This window comes from Cheilinus undulatus, linkage group 11 (assembly GCF_018320785.1).
Source record: "Cheilinus undulatus linkage group 11, ASM1832078v1, whole genome shotgun sequence".
Taxonomy (NCBI): domain Eukaryota; kingdom Metazoa; phylum Chordata; class Actinopteri; order Labriformes; family Labridae; genus Cheilinus; species Cheilinus undulatus.
In genome coordinates, this window is record NC_054875.1 from 20,891,150 (window position 1) to 20,897,318 (window position 6,169).

Below are 6,169 nucleotides of genomic sequence, written 5' to 3' on the forward strand. Positions count from 1 at the left end.
ACGCAAAATAAAACTTCCAAGATCCTAAATTTTTGAGGAGAGAACAACAGCCTTGGTGAACTGACACAAGGGGAGGAAGCATAGAAGAGTAACAGTTATGTTAATAAGCTATTTTATCTGTTTGTTAGCTCTTTAGCTCCAGTATTTTCAATATTCATGTGTGGTTAACATAATACTGTCAGAATAAAGCCACAAAGCTGTTTTTGATGCCAACTGCAAAACTTGTAAAAAAAAAAAACAAAACATGAGACTGTCAGTGCCGTCTTTTATTATGTCATCATGCTAATATTGAGTGGTTTTCATCCACTGTACTGGAAACATCACCAGTTTTCACTTCAGAAATCTGATCACCTGAGCCTTGTAGTTAATGTTACTGCACAAGCCGATGTTGCTAACTTAGCTTAAGCAACATGAGCCCTAGCAAACGTTGCTACATCAACTGGATAGATAACGTATATACATAGCTTAGCTAGCTAACTATAGCTTTGTGACTTTGTGTGTGTGTGTGTGTGTGTGTGTGTATATATATATATATATATATATATATATATATATATATATATATATATATATATATATATATATATACACATATACAGTGCTTAACAAATTTATTAGACCACTCTAACCCTAACCAAAGTAAGGTCTATGCCACAGCTGCCCTAAATTAACAGCATTGGTAATTACCAAAATCATTTTTTATGTTTCTGCGATGGTTAATACACCAATATGTAGAAGCTCTTTAACCCAAATGATATTTTTATTGCTAAAATATAATTGATATTGTTATCCATGAATGTTCAAATGTCATGATTTACAAAAAGACTGAAAAAATAGTAAAGCACATTAATACTTCTTGATTAAAATGTCAAATTATAGTTATTTACTTGCATTCCTGAACAGATAAATTAGTTATAGTGGTTGAATGTTATGCTTGATTACTTTTTGACTTCTCAGAGAAGCCCAGTTTGAAATTCCTCATTCCTATTCAAAATGGTAAACATGGAGAGCTCACTGAAAATGAAAGAGTCCGCATTAAAACACTTAATGATGCTGGATGGTCTTTGAGACAAATATGACAGGTGGTCTAATAAATTTGTTACGCACTGTATATACAGTGCTTAACAAATTTATTAACACGTCAATTTTGACAGCCCACATATATATATATATATATACATCCATTAGCTGCTTTAGCTTTAGGTATATCAGCAATGTACCTCCATTATCAACTGAGCTTACATTACGTAGCTAATGGAGCTATGTAAGATACATTTGGTACATTAAAGTGTTTTCATGGAGGTCAAGCTTTCTTTCCTGAAAATAGACCACTTACTCAGCATTGTTAAACATTTTGTAATTAGGTTTTGCAGATCGGGTTTTTAAATTATAATTTCTGGTATCCTAAGCTTTACCCTAACCTAACTGAAGGTTTGATCTGATTTATTTTGAAAGTTGTATGCATTTCTATTCTGACAGATGAGGCATCTCACAGCAACAGAAAAGGGGCGTCTGACAGCTATGGTCTGTAGCCAGTCTGTAGTCTGTAGAGTGTGGTTGTAATGGTTGAGTACAGTTTGGAAAACTGGAAAACCTTAATCTTGCTTGTGTTTCCACTCTGCCTCACTCTGACTGGGTCGTCAGGTGTGTAACAGCCTCAAAATTAGTCTCTAGAAATCCACAGGGTATTTGAACATGATGTGTTTGTCTATTATTAATGCTGTCACACAATGAGTGGTGATTTTTTTCTACCAATCCTTGGCGATAGGTAGAGTTGCAACCCCCAAAAAACATAGGATGGTTCAGATTGGTTATTTTGGGACTGCAGAAATGCAAATAGTTAACCTGACACGTCAGATAGACTGTATTATATCCATTGCTCAGAGATTCCTCAGAAGGTGATTGGACCTACATTCTGTCCGTCACATTCATTATGGGCCAATCAGACCAACAAGACAAAATAATATAGTATGCATGTGCAGCTTCAGCACCACTAACCTTCAGCATTAACAGCTTTTCTCTTGCTATAATCATGAAACATGTTCATGGTCTGTTTAAGCTGCTGCTTTTTACAGCTGCATCCATGCTAATAGCTACAGCCGTAGCAGCCATTGTATACACTGGCTTATAGTGCAATTTAACCCCACCCATAAAAATTGCAAACTCATGCCAGTCAAAGCAGATTGATAAAATTGAAATCATCTTTTCCACCATGACAAAGCTGTCAGTGTGATTCTTTTGCTCTTTATTTCATAAAGAAATGTGACCCAGTTCTGATAAAACTGCCGCTGTACTGTAGGTTACCAAATGATGTTTTCAGGTCTGCCACAAATGTTGTACATTGGAGTGTGGCAAGATGGATTTGCCTGTTGACAGTCACGGCGTCTGGCAAATCCATCTGCTTTGCAAGGTTAGCAAATAATGCCATCATTGCCGTACTGAACCAAACTAGACCTGACCACTTGGTGGAAACGTACCATCTTTGTTCCTGCCTACAATACAGAGAAGACAAATCTAGGTCATTTCTTTCTCAATACCTGTTAAACATGTGGCTCTGATGCTGCCATTTGAATCACCTACAAAATATTTTACCATTGAACCTGATACATTTTTTTTCTTTTTTCTTTTTTTTTTTTGCTATAGCCTGGACCTTGTTATCCTTGATTAATGCACAGACATGAAAAAAGCCCAATCTTCAAATAAAATGAAGTAGGTAATAGCAGCCTCATCCTTAGATTTAGTCCTTTTGGCCTCTGGTCTGACACTAATCCAAGCTTGAGGTCCAATGACTGGCCATATTCGAAGTTTTGGACCTCAATCTACATCATTAAGTATAGATTGAATATTTTAGCACACAAGTTATGCCCTCTACTTCAGTCTCATCAACTTCATCATACCTGAAGGGTTCTTATTTTAGCAAAGTGGTGCAAGGATCATGTTAAACTACAAGTTAAGTAACATTTACCATCCAATCAGGATCCAGAATTCTCTGTGGCCTTGGTATATTATTTGAGGATTTTCATCAGTTGTTGGTTGGACGACAGAAAAGACATTCCAAGACAGAGCTTGGGTAAATAATACTTTACATTTTCTGTGTTTGAATTGAGTGAATGTTAGGAAATAATAATTATTTGCAGTTTTAGTCTACATCCATCTGGGCGTCTAGAATAGTCATGCCAGTTAATGTTCATCATCAGCCGTTGCAGTCGAGTCGAGAGGCTTAAAGTGCTGCCAATTGTGCCAGTCTGATAATTGAAATCTAGCCACCAGCTTAGACATTATTTGGCAAATTGTTTGGTCAGCTGTGTTTTAATACTTTGTGAATCTGTCCTTTCTTGTTAGTTGTATTGGCTTTTCTTATGTGCTATGTGTTGTCATTGTTTATTTATGTATTTAAGTGAAAACCCCTCTGCTCAGGTATTCAGACCTGCTTCACCCTACAATCTGATAGCCCTACAGAGGCCGGAGCAGATAGACCACAAATCTGTCGGTGCACAACCTAAGGGTCTGCTCAACAGTCTGACTTGACGAATGGAAAGCCTGAAATGTGCCATTATTTAGCAGACGTTAAAATATCTTAGTAAATTAGAGCCAGCCTGAGGGGTTTCTATGGGATAAGGGCATTGGAGTAATGGTACTAATAATGGCCACCCAAGACTAATTCATCAGGATTTAGGAAGGACTAAATCAGGACATCGCCATTGAGATGAAACCACTATGATTGAATCGTGTGAATGTGCTACTGTGCACACGTGGGATCATAGAAAACTGTCCTCAAAAGGCTCATCCTGCTATTTGGAAATGAAAATGCATTTCTTGAAATTGAATATGGTTCAAGGCTTTGGCTTCTAAAGATGTAAAGACTTTGAAAAGGAGTAACAAGAGGTTAATAGTGAAGGTAGATGAAACAAGGTTGAGTTGAAATGCCTTTTTTCTCCATTAAATTATCATAGATGCAAGTGCAAAGAAGGCAAAGGAAAAAAGCTCCAGAATCCAAGGCCAGGTCAAGTGCACCTTGCAGGGTACAGTTTGCATCTGATTTTTCTTCCCAATAATGTTTATAACTGTCTGAAAGCAGTCTTTGAATCTTGTTTCTGTGGCTTTACTCGTGGTTAATCTGTAAACATCTTTCCATCACAGAATGTCATCGTTAAGCTAACAAATGTTTACACAGGAATGCATCTCTCTGGCTGAGTGATCGATTACATGAACGGAAAAAAAGAACATTATGAGAGGCTTTATTGTGTCTTTAGTACATAGAAGCATTGCCAACCTCTTTGTTTTGTAATGTATCAGTACTGTGGAGAATTTAAAGCGATTTTCTTTTCTTTTTTTAATGTTTGATATGGTTCTTGATTGTTTAGTTTATTTACTCTGCTGCACAAAGGTCAAGTGTTGCTTTAAAAGAACTTTCAAGAGCCATTGTTGGCCAATCAGAAAAAGCCAATACAATGAGATCTCTCATGCCTTCATACAGCATTCTGTACATGCTGTATGTGTTTTGTTATGATTTGAAGCAACACCCACAACTGGGAGACCGAACCGTGGTGTCCTACTTCCCAATTGTAATTCTCAGTCGAACCCAGAATCTGAAAAATACATGAGCAGAGAGCAACATTTCTTAGTAGCTGCTATCACACACACAGCCTTTTGGTGCAGTGACACAAACACTACCTGTTACAAGGTAGTCAGCCAATGCACACTAGATTATACAAGCCGTACTATCTGCTAGTACTCTTTGTCTTTTTATACCAATGTAACTTTACAATTTTCTTGCTACTTTGAAGCTAAGAAAAGGCAGAATTGATCAGAAAATGAACACAAAACAATTGAAGATTCTTTGACGATTAATGAAGAAATACAATTCGGGCTCTGGGTGACAACGCTTGGCCTTTCTGTTGTGACTCCTCAGTATTTTGATGTCGAGGTGATCTCCATGAGATCGTGGCGGTACTGTTTTCACATTGAAAAGTCATCAGCTGATCTTGAAATGCTGAAGCTGTGCATGTATGATATTGTTTGGTGCATTTGTGTTTTCTAAATGAGGGACTTAATAAAAACAATTCACTGAGGATGTAATCTCTTTTGGAAGTTTTTTTTTTTGAATTATGTGTGTGCCATGGTGTCATTTTCAGCATCAGCAGTTTTAGTGTCTTTTACTGCAGGAAGAATTTGAGTGGTGCCTTGGGGCACCATCAAAGCTATAAAATGCATAACATTATGAAATAGCATATAAATGAGAGTAAAAGGAAGCTTTAATGTCCTATCCATTGGAAAAAGAACACATTCACAAAGGGTTTGATGCATAATCTAATTGATTATTAGGCTATTTAATAACTATCTTCACAGAGATTAAGGGAGTTTGCATGAAATATCTGAAACTCGCATCAAAGAAAATGTCAGCATAGGTTTTGCTGAAGCATATTTCTTTGAATTACATTAAGAGCATGCATCTGCTGACGTCCAGGTACCTTCCTCTAAAACAACTGAATGACATGGAAAGCTACTGTGAAATATTGATTGAGGCAGTGTTGCAGAGATGCTTTTAAGATAATAAGAGGGAGAGGACCCTGTGAAGAGATCAATAGAAAGGGGAAGTGAAGAAAAGAGAGGTTTCTCCCTGCACACCACAGATCATCCATAATGAGCTGCTGTGTCAATACTTAAGCAATGGCTCTTCACACGTGTTGACCACTGAATCACCACACCAGGGAACTATAACTTATTTCTTGCACCACACTCTAAATGCAGGGTATTTATGGATAACTGGTACACCCATAACATCAGCTATATCACTGATAACAGCTTAATGCTCTGGAAACCAATAGCTCCTACTAAGATATTGGCTCAGACATCATGATGTGTGTATCACTTCTCAGGCATATCCAGTGGGAATGCTGTAGGCTTTAGGTGCAAGTTGCAAATGTCAATACTGACCCCTCGTGGTAGGAGTATTCTAGTGCAACTCTCTCATCAGGGTACATGGGCGAGCCAATACAATGGAGATAAGGTGGTGTCTGCAGTGGCACTGCATTGAATGAGTACACTGACAGGGCATGTTATGTAAAAATACAAACAATCTGGATTTTCATGTCAATCAGGGCAGATAAAAAATAGTCACAGCAACGTAGCAAAGGAATCTCAATTGTTGCAGATTTTCAAGATGGAA